Raw genomic sequence first — 17,226 nt, forward strand, 5'->3', positions numbered from 1 at the left:
ACCAAGGCAGACAAGAAAAAGGGAAAAAGAATTTTTAAAATGAAGAAAATTTAAGAGAGCTAGCAGAAAACCTCAAGTGCACAACCATCTGAATCATGGGTATTCCAGAAAGGGAGGAGAAAGGAAAAGGCATTGAAACCTTATTCAAGGAAGTAATAAGATAAAACTTCCCAGGCGTAAGAAGGGATGCAGACCTTCAGATCTAGGAAGCCCAAAGATCCCCAAACAGATTCGATCCAAAAAGATCCTCCCCAACACATGTGACAGTCAAACTGGCAAAACCCAAAGACAGAAAGAATTCTAAAAGCACCAAGAGAAAAGTGCCAAGTCACCTATAAGGGAGCAGCCATCAGACTAACAGCAGACTACTGAAGTGAAACTTTACAGACACAAAGAAAATGGCATGATATACTCAAAAGAAAAAAAGAAAAACATTACCACCCAAGAATCCTATACTAAGGACAGTTATTCTTCAGGAAAGAAGGAGAAATAGTGTATTTCGCTAACAAACAAAAATTATGGGAGTTCACTACTGCATGACCAGCCTTGCAAGAAATACTCAAAGAAGTCTTACATCCAGAATCCGAAAAAATAATAATCAAGACAACAGATTCACAAGAGAGAAAAAAACCCGCCATTAAAACCAAAATGCAAACAAAAAGGGACAGAAGCTAAATCATGTCACCTCAAAAACCCAATGAACTTTCAAGATAAAAAACAATAAGGGGAGCCCACGGGTCCCGACCAACCGAGGTGAGCCCAGCAGAACTGCAAGGCAGAGGCGACTCTTCCACCCTCCTTGGACCCAGAGGGGAGAACCAGCCCGCATGCCCCGACCCAAGGAGCTGACCGAGTCCAGGAGAACCACATAGCAGTGGTAAACCCTCACCTCCCCTTGGACAGGGAGGGGAGTGCAGGCCAGTGCCGTCTGACCCACAGAGGTAAGCCCAGCAGAACTGTATGGCACCAGGTGCCCATTCTACGACCACAGATTCTACAACAGGACGCAAGGTGGTTTAACATAACTACCACCACACCTAATGTCAAACAAAGACACTTCACCACCACAGTAGCAACCAGGGCCACTCCACAGCCAAACTAAGTGTAATAGAAGAAGCAAACCCTCTACCAAATTACCATGCATCAGTGAAAAACTACTAGAAGTACAAACAATCCATGATAAATGACAATACCAAAAGAATACAGTAATGGTCCAAAGTCAGACTCCATGGAACAGGGAATCCTTGAACTGTCTCAAAAAGAATTCCAAGCAAAGGTATTAAGGAAACTTGAAGAAATAAAGGAAGAATCAATTAGAGAACACAATGAAACAAGAAAAAATATACAGAATATGAAAGAGGAAATCTAAAAAGAGATTAATACCTTAAAAAAGTATAGCAGAACTTCTAGAAATGACAGATTCACTCAATGAAATAAAAAACACAACTGAGAGCTTGAGCAGCAGGGTGGAGCAAGCAGAAGAAAGAATTTCAGAGTTTGAAGACGGTCTTTTTGAAATAATTTAGGCAGACAAAAAATAGGAAAAAAGAATTTAAAATAATGAGGAAAATCTAACGCAGATAGCAGACAACCTCAAGCAGTCTAACATCTGTATTGTGAAAAATCTAACACAGATAGCAGACAACCTCAAGCGGTCTAACATCTGTACTGTGAGTATTCCACAAGGTGAGGAAAAGGAAAAGGTATTGAGAACCTATTCAAAGAAATAGTAACAAAAACTTCCCGGATGTAGGGTGAGATACAGACCTTCAGATCCAGGAAACTAAAAGGTCCCCAAACAGACTCAATCCAAAAAGATCCTCCCCGAGACACATACTTAAATTTGCAAAGCTCAAAGACAAGGAGAGAATTCTACAAGCAGCAAGAGAAAAGTGACAGATCACTTATATGGGAATCCCCATCAAACTAACAGCAGACTTCTCAACTGAAAACGTACAGGCCAGAAGAAAGGGCAATGAGATATTCAACATACTAAAAGAAAAAAATAGCCAGCCAAGAATTCTTTACTCAGCAAGGCTCTCCTTCAGAAATGTGGGAGATATAGTGTATTTCCCATACAAACAAAAGTCGTGGGAATTCACCAACACAATACCAGCCCTGGAAAAAACTCTCAAGGGAGTCATTTATCTGGAATCTGAATAATGGTGATCACTATCACAAATACACAAGAAAGGGCAAAACCCACCATTAAAACAAAAATGCCAGCAAGAAAGGCAAAGAAGCTAAATCATCCCACCTTAAATTTCCAACTAATATTGAGGAAGAGAAATAAAACAGGAAATAATGATCAAAAGATACTTAAACCACATAAACGAGATGCAATTAAATGACAGGAATTAAGTAACAAGTGTCAATAACTACCCTAAATGTAAATGGACTAAACTCTGCATTGAAAAGAAACAGACTAACTGATTGGATTAAAAAGCTACACCCAAGTATATGCTGTCTTCAAGAGACCCACCTCACTTGTAGAGACACACACAGACTAAAAGTGAAGGGATGGAAGAAGATATATCATGCAAACGGAAACCAAAAATGAGCAGGAGTAGCTATTCTCATATCAGACAAAATAGACTTTAAACCAAAAAACATAAAAAGATACAAAAAAGGCCACTAAATAATGATAAAGGGATCTACCCAACTAGAAGACATATCATAAACATGTATGCACCCAATACTGGAGCACCCAGATATATAAAGCAAACACTCTTAAACCTACAGAAAAAAATAGGCCCTAATATGTTAATAGTGGGTGACCTGAACACCCCTCTCTCAGTATTGGGCAGATCTTCCAGGCAACAAGTCAACAAAGAGACACAGGATATAATCTACACCTTAGACCAAATGGACTTGGCAGATATATACAGAACATTTCACCAACAGCTAAAGAATACACTTTCTTCTCATGAGATCACAGTACATTCTCCAGGATAGACCTCATATATGGTCACAAATCTAGTCTTAGCAAATTTTTAAAAACTGAAATCATTCCAAGTATTTTTCCAGAAAACAAAGGACTAAAATTAAAAATAAATAATAAGCAAAACTCTGGAAACTATACAAATACACAGAAACAAAATAATAGACTCCTGAATGATGTCTGGGTCTAAGAAGAAATTAAGCAGGAAATCAAAAAATTACTAAAAACTAATGAAAATAAAGATACATCATACCAAAACCTTTGTAATACTGCAAAAGTAGTACTAAGAAGCAAAATTTTTGCAATAAATGCTTACACCAAAAAAATGGAAGGACTTCAAATAAATGACCTAACACTATGCCATAAAAAACTTGAAAAACAACAACAATCCAAACCTAATGGTAGTAGATGGAAAAAAATAATTAAGATCAGAGCAGAACTAAATGAAATAGAGACCCAAAAAACAATAGAAAAGATCAACACAACAAAAAGTTGGTTTTTCGAGAACATAAACAAAACAGACAAACCATTAGGTAGGTTAACAAAAAAAAAAGCAAACAAAAAAAGAAGAGAGAAGACCCAAATAACAAAAATCAGAAATGAAAAGGGAGACACTATAACTGATAACACAGAAATATGAACAATCATTAGAGACTATTATAAACAAGTATATGACAGCAAATACGAAAATCTGGAAGATACAGATAACTTTCTAGACACATAAAAACTACCAAGACTGAACCAAGAAGAAATAGAAAACCTGAACAGACCAACAACAAGCAAGGATATTGAAGTGGTAATTACCAATCTCCCAACAAAAAAACCTCCAGGTCCGGATGGTTTTACAGCTGTATTCTGTCAAACATTTAAGAGGAGTTAATACCAATTCTCCTCAAACTATTCCAAATAATTGAAACAGAAACTACTCTCTGAAGCTCATTCTATGAGGTCAACATGACTCTGATACCAAAACCAGATACACAACAAAAATTGAAAATTACAGGCCAATATCCTTCATGAACCTAGATGCAAAAATTCACAACAAAATATTAGCAATCAGAATACAGCAACATATTTAAAAAATTATGCACTATGATTAAGTGGGATTCATCCAAATTATGAAGCAAGGATGTTTCAAGATATAAAAGTCAATAAATGTGATACATTACATCACATCAACAAACTCAAGGACAAAGACCATATGTTTATCTCAAAAGATGCTAAATAAGCATTTGACAAAATTGAACATCTCTTCATGATAAAGACTCTCAACAAATTAGGTATAGAAGGAAAATATCTCAGGACAATAAAAGCCATTTACGACAAGCCCACCACCAGTATCATTCTCAATGGGGAAAAACTGAGGGCCTTTACCTTAACAATAGGAAAAAGACAAGGATGCCACTCTCACCACTTCAATTTAACATTGTAGTGGAGGTACTACTCACAGCAACCAGGCAAGAGAAAGAAATAAAGGGAATCTGGATTGGAAGAGATGAAGTCAAACTTTCTCTATGTGCAGATGACATGATACTATATATACAAAAACCTAAAGACTATCAAAAAACTCCTAGAACTGGTTAATAACTTCAGTAACATTGCAGGATATAAAATAAATGTCCCCAAATCAGTCACATTTATATACTCAAATAATGAATTAACAGAAAGAGAAAAAAAGAAAGTAAGCCCATTTAGAATTGTCATGAAAAAAATAAGATACCTGGGGATCAATTTAACCAAGGAGGTGAAAGACATCTACAATGACAACTACAATCCACTTCTGAAAGAAATTAAAGAAGACACAAAAAGATGGGAAGATAGTCCATGCTCTTGGACATGAAGACTCAACACTGAAAATATCTATACTACTCAGAGCAATCTACAGATCCAATGCAATCCCCAGCAAAATAACAATAATATACTTGACAGAAATGGAAAAAACAACCTTAACTTTCAAATAGAACAATGAAAGATGCCGAATAGCCGAAGCAATCCTGAGGAAAAATAAATACAGCCAGAGGAATAACACTACCCAACTTCAAATTATACTACAAAGGTATTATAACCACGACAGCATGGTACTGGTATAAAAATAGACATACAGACCACTGGAGTAGAATTGACAACTCAGAAATCAACCCTCAAACTTACATCCATCGGATATTGGACAAAGGCAACAAAAATCTACATTGGGGAAAAGACTGCCTCTTTAACAAGTGTGCAGGGAAAACTGGATATCCATATGAAGAAGAATGAAACTAGATACGCACCTCTCACCATACACTAAAATCAACTCAAAATGGATTAAGGATTTAATTATATGTCTTTGAACTGTAAAATTACTAAGGACAAATATCGGTGATACACTTCAGCAACTAGGTCTGGGCACAGGCTTTATGAACATGAGCCTAAAAGCACAAACAACAAAAGAAAAGTAAACAAATGGGACTAGATCAAACTAAAAATCTTCTGCACAACAAAGGAAACAACAGAGTGAAATGACATCCTACAGAGTGGGAGAAAATTTTGCTAACTATGCATCCAACAGGAGATTAATATCCAGAATATACATAGAATTTGGGCAATTATGCAGTAAAAAGAAAACAAATAACCCAATTAAAAAATGGGCAAAGGAGCTGAATAGACATTTTTCAAAGGAAGACATACAAATGGCCGACAGGTACATGAAAAAATGCTCAACATCACTAGTCATCAGGGAAATGCAAATTAAAACTACATTGAGATACCACCTCACCCCAGCTAGACTGGCTATAATCAAAAAGACAGTGAACAACAAATGGTGGTGAGGGTGTGGAGAGAAGGGAACACTCCTACACTGTTGGTGGGGCTGTAAATTAGTATAACTACTACGGAAAATAGTATGGAGGCTTCTCAAACAATCTCAAATAAATCTTCCATACGATCCAGTAATCCCTCTTCTGGGTACATACCCAGAGGAATGGAAATCATCATGTCAAAGGAATACCTGCACTTCCATGTTCATTACAGCTCTGTTTACAATACCCAAGACATGGAACCAACCTAAATACCCATCAATGGATGATTGGATAAGGAAACTGTGGTATATATACACGGTGGAATACTACTCTGCCAAAAAAAAAGGATGAAATACTCCCAGTTGCAAGAAAATGAATGGGCCTGGAGAAACTTATGTTGAGTGAAATAAGCAAAGCACAAAGGGATAAATACCACATGTACTCACTCATATGTGGGAGCTGAGAGAGAAAGAGGGAAGGAAAGAAAGACCATAGTAGTGCATTGGACTAGCAGAGGGAGAGAATATTCCTTGGCCTACAAAGTGGAGTGGGGGGGGGGGAGGGGGAAGGAGAGAGGTTGGGGATAATATAGTGGGGGACATAGGGTACAAATGCAATATGTGGTAATGGGTATGCTGCCAGCATGAATGTGGACCTCACATCAGGGGCACAAGGGGTGAATATCAGCTTTTTATCTCATGAATATTCATAAGAAAAGAAAAAACTAATAAGGGGAAGAAAGGGACAAATGATGTTTTAAACACCTAAACAAAAAGCAAAATAATTAAAGGAGTAAAGCAACACTTATGAATGAGAGCCCTAAATGTAAATGCATTAAACTCCCCATTCAAAAGATGGAAATTGACTGATTGGATTAAAAAGCTAGACCCAACTATACGCTGCATTCAAGAGACCTGCCTCACCTATAAAGACAGAGTAAAAGTGAAAGGATTAAAAAAGATATACCATGCAAACAGAAATGAAAAACAAGCAAGGGTAGCTATTCTTATGTTGGATAAAACAGACTTCAAATCAAAAAACATAAAAATAGATAAAGAAGGCCACTATATTATGATAAAAGGATCTATCCAGTTAGAGGACATAATCATAAATACATACACACCCAACAGTGGAGCATCTAGTTATGTAAAGCAAAAAATCTTAAACATAAAAAGTAGAGAGACAAAAATACAATAATAGTGGGTGACCTGAACAACACTCTCAGCATTAGACATTCTTTCAGGCAAAAAAATCAACAAAGAAACACAGGATTTATTTCTTTATTTATTTGTCTATTTATTTTTCTTTTGGTGTTTGTGTCAGCATTTATTGTGTAATATAAGTTGTAGTAACAGTATTTCAGTGTATTAGAATATGGAAACACAGGATTTAAACTTTACCTTAGACCAACTGGACCTGGCAGACATCTACAGAACATTTCAGCCAACAACTAGAGAATATACATTCTTCTCATCAGCACATGGAACATTCTCCAGGATAGATCATATACTGGGTCATAAATCAAGTCGTAGCAAATTTGAAAAAACTGAAATCATCCCAAGTATCTTTTCAGAACACAATGGATTTAAATGGGAAATCAATAACAAGCATAATTCTGGATACTCCTCAACTGCATGGAAACTGAACAACAGACTACTGAATGACCTATGGGACCACAAAGAAATAAAACAGGAAATCAAAAAATTTCTTGAAACCAGTGAAAATAAAGATACATCATACCAAAACCAATGGGATACTGCAAAAGCAGTACTAACTAGGAAGTTTACTGCAATGAACACTTACATGAAGAGAATAGAAAGTTTTCAAATAAATGACCTAACACTATGCCTAAAAGAACTAGAAAAACAACAATCCAATCCCAAAAGTAGTAAATGGAAAGAAGTAATCAAGATCAGGGCAGAACTAAATGAAATAGAGACCCCAAAAACAGAGCAAAGTATCAAGGAAACAAAGAGTTGTTTTTTTGAAAAGATAAATAAAATAGATAAACCATTAGCTAGTTTCTCAAAAAAGAAGAGTATCCAAAAAACAAAAATTAGAATTGAAAAAGGAGACATTACAGCTATTAACACAGAAATATCAAGAATAAGTAGAGATTATGATAAACAATTGCTCACCAACAAATATGAAAACCTGGAGGAAATGGATAAATTTCTGAACACATACAAACTAACAAGAGTGAACAAAGAAGAAATAGAGAACCTGAACAGAACAATAACAAGCAAAGAGATTGAGGCAGTAATCAGAAATTTTCCAACAAAGAAAAGGCCAGGAGGACCAGATGGCTTTACAGCTGAGTTCTACCAAACCTTTAAAGAAGTACTATTACCACTTCCTCTAAAACTTTTCCACACATTTGAAACAGAAGCCAGTCTCCCAAAATCATTCTATGAGGCCTGTATTACCCTGATACCAAAACCAGATAAAGGTACAACAAAAAAAGAAAACTACAGGCCAATATCCTTTGTGAACATAGATGCAAAAATCCTCAACAAAATATTAGCAATCAGATTGCAGCAACACATCAAAAACATTATACACCATGATCAAGTGGGATTCATCCCAGGGATGCAAAGATAGTTCAACATACACAAGTCAGTACATGTGAAACAATACATTAATAAAATCAAGGACAAAAACCATATGATAATTTCAAGAGATGCAGGAAAATCATTTGACAAAATTCAACATCCCTTCATGACTAAGACTCTCAGCAAATTAGGTATAGAAGGAAATTCTCTCAATACAATAAAAGCCATTTAGGACAAACCAATCATCAATATCATCCTGAACGGGAACAGGAACAGGAACAGGAACAAGACAAGGATCCCCACTCTCACCAATCCTGTTTAACATAATATTAGAAGTACTAGCCAGAGAAATCAGGCAAGAGAAATAAATAAAAGGCATCCAGATTGGACAGGACAAAATCAAACTCTCCTTGTATGAAGACAACATGATCTTATATAGTGCAAAACTATAGACTCTACCAAAAAACTCTTACAACTGATTAGTAATCTCAGTAATGATGTTCGGTACAAACTCAACCCCCAAAACTCAATAGCATTTTCATTCTCCAATAACAAACTAGCAGAAAATGAAATCAAGAAAGCAAGCGCATTTACAACAGTCACCAAAAACATTAAATACCTAGGTATCAGTTTAACCAAGGAGGTGAACGATCTCTACAAAGAGAACTACAAAACATTACTGAAAGAAATTAAACAGGACACCAAAAGGTGGAAACACATACCAAGATCTTGGATGGGAAGAATTAACATTGTGAAAATGTCCATTCTACCCAAAGCAATCCACAGATTCAATGCAATTCCCATCAACATGCCAAAGACATTCTTCACAGAAATAGAAAAAGCAATCCAAACATGCATATGGAACAACAAAATACTCCAAACAGCCAAAGCAATCCCGAGTAACAATAAATAAATAAATAAAACCAAGGCATAGCACTACTTGACTTCAAATTATATTACAAAGCTATTGTACCCCAAACAGCATGGTACTGGCATAAAAAAATCAGATCAATGGAACAGAACAGAAAACCTGGGAATCAACCCCACTTACTTACAGCCAACTGATATTTGACAAAGGCAGCAAGAACATACACAGGGGAAAAGACTGCCTCTTCAATAAATGGTGCTGAGAAAAATGGACATCCACATGCAGAAACTTGAAACTGGACTTGTAGCTCTCACCACACCAAAATCAATGCAAAATATATTAAAGACTTAAATATAATGCCTGAACCCACGAAATTACTAAAAGAAAATATAGGAGAAACACTCCAGATAATAGGAGTGGGCAAAGACTTTATGAATAAGATCCCAAAAGCACAGGCAACAAAAGAAAAAATAAATAAATGGGATTATATTGAACTAAAAAGCTTCTGTACAGCAAAGAAAACAATCAACAGCACAGAAAGACAACCTACGGAATGTGAGAAAATATTGGCAAACTATACATCTGACAAGGGATTAATATCCAGAATATACAATTAATTAAACAAACTATAAAGTAAAAAAAAAAAAAAAAAAAAATCCAAACAAAAAATGGGCAAAGGAGATGAACAGACATTTTTCAAAGGAAGACATACAAATGGCCAAAAAGTACATTAAAAAATGTTCATTATCACTAGTCAACAGAGAAATGCAAATAAAAACCACACTGAGATATCATCTTAACCTAGTTAGACAAGTCATAATTAAAAAGACCAAGAATAACAAATCCTGGTGAAGATGCGTAGAAAGGGAAACTCTTCTACAGTGTTGGTGGCACTCTAAATTAGCACAGCCATAATGGAAAACAGTATGGAGGTTTCTCAAACAACTACAGATAGAGCTACTATGTGAAGTATGCATAAAACAAATGTACTTCATAGTGCCTAGTTTTCCATAGCCTTGCAGTTTCAAATACTGACCTTGCTGTGTTACAATTCTTTATCTTACAACAGAGACTGTATAGCCTGGGGAAAATTTCCTGTCCTTTTCAAGCTGCAAGGCTTTGTCAAACCAGGCCCTGTGAATTACATTTGTTTTATGCATACTTCACACCAAATGAAAGAACAAGATAAAGTTCTAGAAACCAACTCTCACAAAATGTAGATATGTGATTCACCTTACAGTTTATTCAAAGGGACAGTCATAAAGATGCTCACTGAGGTACGGAAAGAAATGCATGAACAAACTGAGAATTTCAACAAAGAGAAAATATTAAAAAGTACCACACAGAAATCATTGAGCTGAAGAATAATATAACTAAATTCAGAAAATCAGTAGTGGGTTCAAACAGCAGACTAGATCAGGCAGAAGAAAGAATTAGCAAACTTAAAGACAGGCCACTGGAAATCATCAAATCTAAGCATTAAAAAGAAAAAAAAAATTGAAAAGGAGTGAAGATAGCCTAGGGGATTTAAAAAACATCATCAAACAGAAAAAATTACCTATTATTAGAGTACCAAAAGGCAAGGAGAGAGAGAGAAAGTCACAGAAAACATATTCAAAGAAATAATGATAGAAAACCTTCCAAGTCTAGGGAAGAAAATAGAAATTCAGATCCAGGAAGCTCAGTGGATACTTAACTGGATAAATCCAAAGAGACCCAGAATAAGATACATTATAATCAAATTGTCTACAGTTAAAGACAAAGACAGAATACTGAAAGCTGGAAGGGAAAAAAACTCATTACAAACAAGGAGATCTCCATAAGACTATCAGGGGATTTTTTTTTTTTTTTTCAAGAGAAACCCTACAGGCCAAAATGGAATGGGATACTATATTGAAAAAGCTGAAAGGCAAACTTTCAACCAAGAATACACCTAGCAATTTTGCCCTTCAAAAATGGAGGGGAGTTGAGAAGTTTCACAGACAAACAAAATCTGAGGTAATTATCACCATTCGATCTTCCTTACAAGAAATACTAAAAGGAATCCTTCAAGCTGAAGGAAAAGTTTGCTAAGTAGCAACATGAAAATATAAAACTCACCTGTAAAAGTAATTATATAGTCAAACTCAGAACACTCTTATACTGTAATGGTGGTGTGAAAATCAATTATATCTCTAGCATAAAGGTTAGAAGACAAATCTATTAAAAGAACTATAGCTCCACCAATTTATTAAAGAACACAAACTATAAAAGTTACAAAACATATCAAGAACAAATTGTGGGGGGAGCGAGTAAAGGTGTAGTTTCTGCAAGTGATGAATGTTAAGTTGTTATCACCTTAAAATGGACTCTTATTAGTATAAAATTTTTTATGTAAGCATCACAATAACCACAAACTAAAAACCTTTAGTAGATACACAAAAGATAAAAAAGAAAGGACTCTAAGCACACCGCTACCGAAAATCATCAAACCACAAGACAGCAAGTGAGGAAGAATGGCACAAATGATCTACAAATTAACCAGAAAACAATTAACAAAATGGCAATAGTAAGTAACCCATCAATAATGACTTCAAATGTAAATGGATTTAATTTTCCAATCAAAAGACAGTGAGTGGCTGAATGGACTAAGAAAGCAAAACTCAACTATATGCTGCCTATAAGAGACTCACTTCACCTCTAAGGACATGAATAGTCTGAAAGTGAAAGAATGAAAAGAGATATTCCACACTAACGGAAAACAAAATAGAATTGAGGTAGCTGTACTTATATCAGACATGTAAAAAGAGACAAGTGTCATTTTATAATGATAAAGGGGTCAATTCATCAAGAAGATATAATAATTGTAAACATAAACGCACCCAACAGCAATGCACCTAGATATATAAAGCAAATAATAATAGATTTGAAGGCAGATATAGACTGCAAGGCAATAATAGTAGGAGACTTCAAAATCCACTTTCAACATTGGACAGATCATCTAGAGAGAAAATCAATAAGGAAACATTGGACATGAACTACACTTTAGACTCAATGGACCTAACAGGACAGTCCATCCAACAGCAACAGAATACACATTCTTCTCAAGTGCACCCAGAAATTTCTCCAGGATAGATCACATATTAGGTCATAAAACAAGTTCTAACAAATTTAAGAAGATTGAAATCATACTGGACATCTTTTCTGACCACATGAAACTGGAAATTAATAACAGGAGGAATCTTGGAAATTCATATGGAATCAGAAAAGACCTGAAATAGCCAAAGCAATCTTGAGCAAAGAAAACAAAGCTGGAGGCATCACATTCCCTGATTTCTAATTATGTTATAAAGCTACTATAATCAAAATAATATGATATTGGCATAAAAAGACACATTGACCAATGGAACAGGATAGAAATCCCAAGTATTTACAGTCAGTTGATTTTTTTCAAAAATGCCAAGAACACTCAATGGGGAAAGGACAGCCTTCAATAAAAGGTGCTGGGAAAAATAGATATCCATATGCAGAGGAATGAAATTGGACCCTTATCTCAAACCATATAGAAAAACTCACAATGAATAACAGACTTATAAATAAGACCTGAAATTGTAAAACTACTAGAAGAAAACATGGGAGAAAAGCTCTAAGACTATGATCTTACAATTACTTCTGGGATGATATCCCAAAAGTACAGGAAACAGAATAAAAAATAGCCAAATGGGATTGCATCATAATAAAACACTTGTGGCTTCTGGTCAAGATGGCGGAAGAGATGGTCCCCAGTGTCACTCTCTCCCACAAATCAACCAATTTACAACTATTAAAAAGTAATGACAGCCAAGCTGGGGCCACTAGAGCTCAAGGAAAAGGAAGAGAGACCTACGGAGTTCATGAAGGCAAAAGAAGCCACAATAAAGGAAAGAAAGGATCACTCCCACCATTTCAAATCCCAGCCACTTCAAGGCTGGCCCTGGTTTGCTCATAAAGCAAGAGCTGACAAAAGTCACAGCTGTGCCCCTTCTGTGAAGCTGCTTGGAGGCAGCAAGGGAGAAGAGGGCCTTGGTGGCTCTCAGGCCAGCAGGACCACTAACAGGGTTCCCGTGGACCCACACAGGAATGAGGAGCCACAACAACTGAAAACAGGAGCCATTTGGAGGCTGGTGAGTCATTGCAAGCAACCAGCACACAGCCCATCCCATGAGAACTGTTTGGAGTATGAGTGGTGGGGGAGATGGGCCCACTGGGGGAGCACTGAGACACAGCATGGACAGCTGATCTGCCCTCCAACCAGCACAAGACCACTCAGTGGAGATTGGTCAGTAATACATATCTGCAGGGGGTGCGGTTTGCTAAAAAGTCTCAGGCCCAGACCAGACTTTCCACACAACCCAGGTATACTAGAACTCACAAGACCCGGTAGTAACAACAAGGTGAACCATTAAAACCCGAGCTACACAAAAAGCCTTCCCCAGGGAATCAGCAGCAAAGCACCAATTTAGTTCAACTACAGGGTTCAAGTGCTGGTCCCTACAGGAAGTTCCTCCATTTTAGAAGTAAGCAAAGGACAACAAATTAGTCCCATTGCAGAGTTTAAGTGGTGGGAACAGCAAATAATCCAACACAGAACTGAAAGAAAAAACAAAATACCCACAGACCAGACACAAAGTTTGACATTAACTAGTAAAGGTCTAAAATCACCAAAGAATGCCTATAAAACCTAGAAGGGGGTAGGGCTGGATGCCTGAGCCATGACCCCAAGCATCTGCAACCGGCCCAGGGATGACCACCAACCCACTGCAGGAAGTGCACCGGGCTGCTGAACTAGGGCAGTGGGGGTCTTGGCCCTTGGCCATACCCCCCCAACACTACTCACAATGAAACCAGTGACAACCACTGAGCTGCCACAAGAAGTACCCCAGGCTGCTGAGAGCCAGGGCAGTAGGGGGCTGAGGGCCTTGTTGTAGCCTTGTGACAGCTGCAACCAGTCCAGTGATTACCACGGAGCTGCTGAGGAAGTGTCCCAGGCTCCTGAGCCGGGGTGGTGAGGGGCCGAGGGCCTTGGACATGCTCCCCTGCCACCTGCAATCAGCTCAGCAACAACCACCAAGCCACTGCTGGAAAAGCCCTGGGTTCCTGAGCCAGGGTGGCTGGGGGCTAAGGGCTTCAGCCACACCCCTGACATTTGCAACCAGCCCAGTGTCAACCACTGGGCTACTGCTGGAAGTGTCCTGGTCTCCTAAGCCAGAGCAGTAGAGGGCTGAAGTCTTCAGCCACATATCCCTGACATGTGCATCCAGCCCAGCAACAACTGAGCCACCACTGGAAGCCCCTAGTCTCCCCTGCAGGAATGAGGGGGGAGCCACGGGCCTCAACCACACCCCCGCTTCTTCCTCCTCGCACCTTATTTCCTTACCCCTTCCCTTCTCTCCCCCCCCAACTGCTTTGCAACAACATCTTGGAAGGTAAAAAAGTAATATTAATAAATAAACTTTAAAAATTAAAAAATAAATAATTTCTGCAAAGCAAAGGAAACTGTTAACAGAGTAATAAGTCAGCCCACGGCCTGGGAGAAAATATTTGCAAACCATACATATAATAAAGGGCCCATATCCAAAATATATAAGAAACTCAAACAATTCAATAGCAAGAAAACAATAAACCTGATTAAGAAATGGGCAAAGGACCTGAAAAATTATTTCTCAAAAGAAGAAATACAAATGACCAACAGATACATGAAAAAATGCTCAACATCTCTAATTGCCAGGGAAATACAAAATAAAAGCACAATGAGATATCACCTAACATCTGTTAGAATGGATATTATAAAAAAGATGAATGATAACAAGTGTTAGCAAGAATGTAACAAAAAGAGAACCCTGTACATTGCTTGTAGGAATGTAAATTAATACAGGCATTTTGGAAAATAGTATGGAGGTTCATCAAAAAACTAAAATAGAATTATCATATAATCCAGCAATTCCACTTCTGGATATATATTCAAAGAAATAAATTGGTTTGCAGAAGAGATATACGCATGCCCACATTCATTTTAGCATTACTTACCATAGCCAAGATATGGAAGTAACCTAAGTGTTCATCAACAGATGAATGGATGTTGAAAATGTGGTATTATACACACAACAGAATACTATACACTCGCAAAAAAGAAGGAAATTCTGCCATTCATGACAACGTGGATAAACTTGGAGGACATTATGCTAAGTAAAATAATCTCAGCATATAAAGACAAATATGGTAGGATTTCATTTATATGTGGAATCTAAAAAAGTTGATCTCATAGAAACAAAGAGTAGAAAGGTGATTACCAGAGGCTGGGGGGAAGGTGGAGAGATGGGAAAAAAGATGTTGATAAAAGGGTACAAAGTTAGTTGGGAGGAATAAGTTTTGGTGATCGATTGCACTGCACAGTGAACACAGTTTCAAAATTGCTAAAAGAATAGATTTTCATTGCTCTCACCACAAAAAATAAGTTGGTGAGGTGATATGTTTTAATTAGGTTGACTGCATCTTTCTACAATGTAAACATAGATTAAAACTTCACATTGTACCCCATAAATACACACAATTATTATTTGTCAATTATAAATGAATGAATAAATGAATGAAGGACAAAACGACCAACGTAGGATTCTGTACCCAGTGAAATTATCCTTCAAAAATGGAGGAGAAATAAAGACTTTCTCAGATAAATAAAAATTGAGGAAATCTGTCACCAGTAGACATGCCTTGCAAGAAACATTCAAAGAAGTTCTTCAGAGAGAAGGAAAACGATATAAGCCAATAACTTGGACCCACATAAAGAAAGAAAGAGCATCGGAAAAGGAATAAATTATTTTAAATAAAACCTTTTATTTAACTTATTCTTAATTGATCTAACAAGTAATAGTTCAAAATAATAATACCAACAGTGTATTCAGTGATTATAGCTATGGATACATAAAATGAATGGCAGCATAAATCATATAAGGGATGGCTGGGAATGACTGAAGGCCAAATAACAAAAGTTCTTATAGATCAGTGTTTCCCAGAGTGTAGCACATGGATGAACAATTTTTTATAATTTTAATAATTATGCATTTATTTTTAAATGCATTCATAAACAATAATTAGTATTTGAAATTGTTTCAAGAACATCATTGCTTAGGTGAAGTAAAGGGAAACAACACATTTATTTAACAAAAAATACTCAGTAAATAATAGTACAGGTGGTATACGGACACAACAAAATTTATTAATATGGTTCAAGAATGACTGAAGCTTTGGCAAAATTAGATTTGAAGGCAGAGAGAGCAGTTAGGAGATCGTTGCAATAGTCTGGGTGAGAGACAATGAAAGCCTGAACTAAGGTGGTAGCAATGAGAATGAAGCAGGGAGTAGATTTTTTGAATATTTAGGAGATGAAATTGATCAGACTTGGGAGCTGATTAAATGTGAGGGTCGTGGGTGAGAAAAGACAAGGATAACTTCCACATTTCTGTGTAAGAGATTGACAGTGGTATTACCACCCAAGATACAGGAAGAGAAGCAACTCTCTTTTTGTTGGCTGTTTCATTTTCGGGGTGTTATGGACTGGGTGGCCAGAAGATGAATGAGCTTAGTCTTAGATTTGTGACGTTTGAGAGGTCAACAAGGTTTCTAGATAGAGGTGACAAGTCTGGACTTATGTTAAGAGGACTGGGTTGGAGACAGAAATTTGGGAGCCATTGGCATAGTTAAAATTATAAGTATGAAGAGAATTCCAGACAGAATCCTGGGGAACATCATGGTTAAGGTATAAGTAGAAGAGAAACCTGAAAAGGAGGCTGAGAAGGAAGAGTGAGAGAAACAGAAGAAAGTGTGTTAGAGAAAGCCATTGAGAAGAGTGTCAGGGGCATATTCAGTATCAAATATAGTGGAGTTTATATTAAGTGAAACAAGTCATGCACAGAAAGAGAAATATCACATGTTCTTATTTGTGGAAGCTAAAAATAAATAAACAAACACACAAATAAACTGGGGGGGGGGCGGGAGAAGAAGACACAACAATTACAATTCCTTGAAGTTGATACGACAAGCGACAAGCGAACAGATATGAGGTTGTTGGAA

General features: G+C 36.9%; 1 protein-coding gene across 1 annotated transcript in view; it reads right to left on the bottom strand.

Moving 5' to 3' along the window:
- OPHN1 (oligophrenin 1) overlaps nt 1–17,226 on the bottom strand; it is a 440,991-nt gene that overhangs the window by 79,282 nt on the left and 344,483 nt on the right. The window lies entirely within an intron of this gene.

The sequence above is a fragment of the Cynocephalus volans genome, chromosome X (genome assembly GCF_027409185.1).
Source record: "Cynocephalus volans isolate mCynVol1 chromosome X, mCynVol1.pri, whole genome shotgun sequence".
Lineage (NCBI taxonomy): Eukaryota > Metazoa > Chordata > Mammalia > Dermoptera > Cynocephalidae > Cynocephalus > Cynocephalus volans.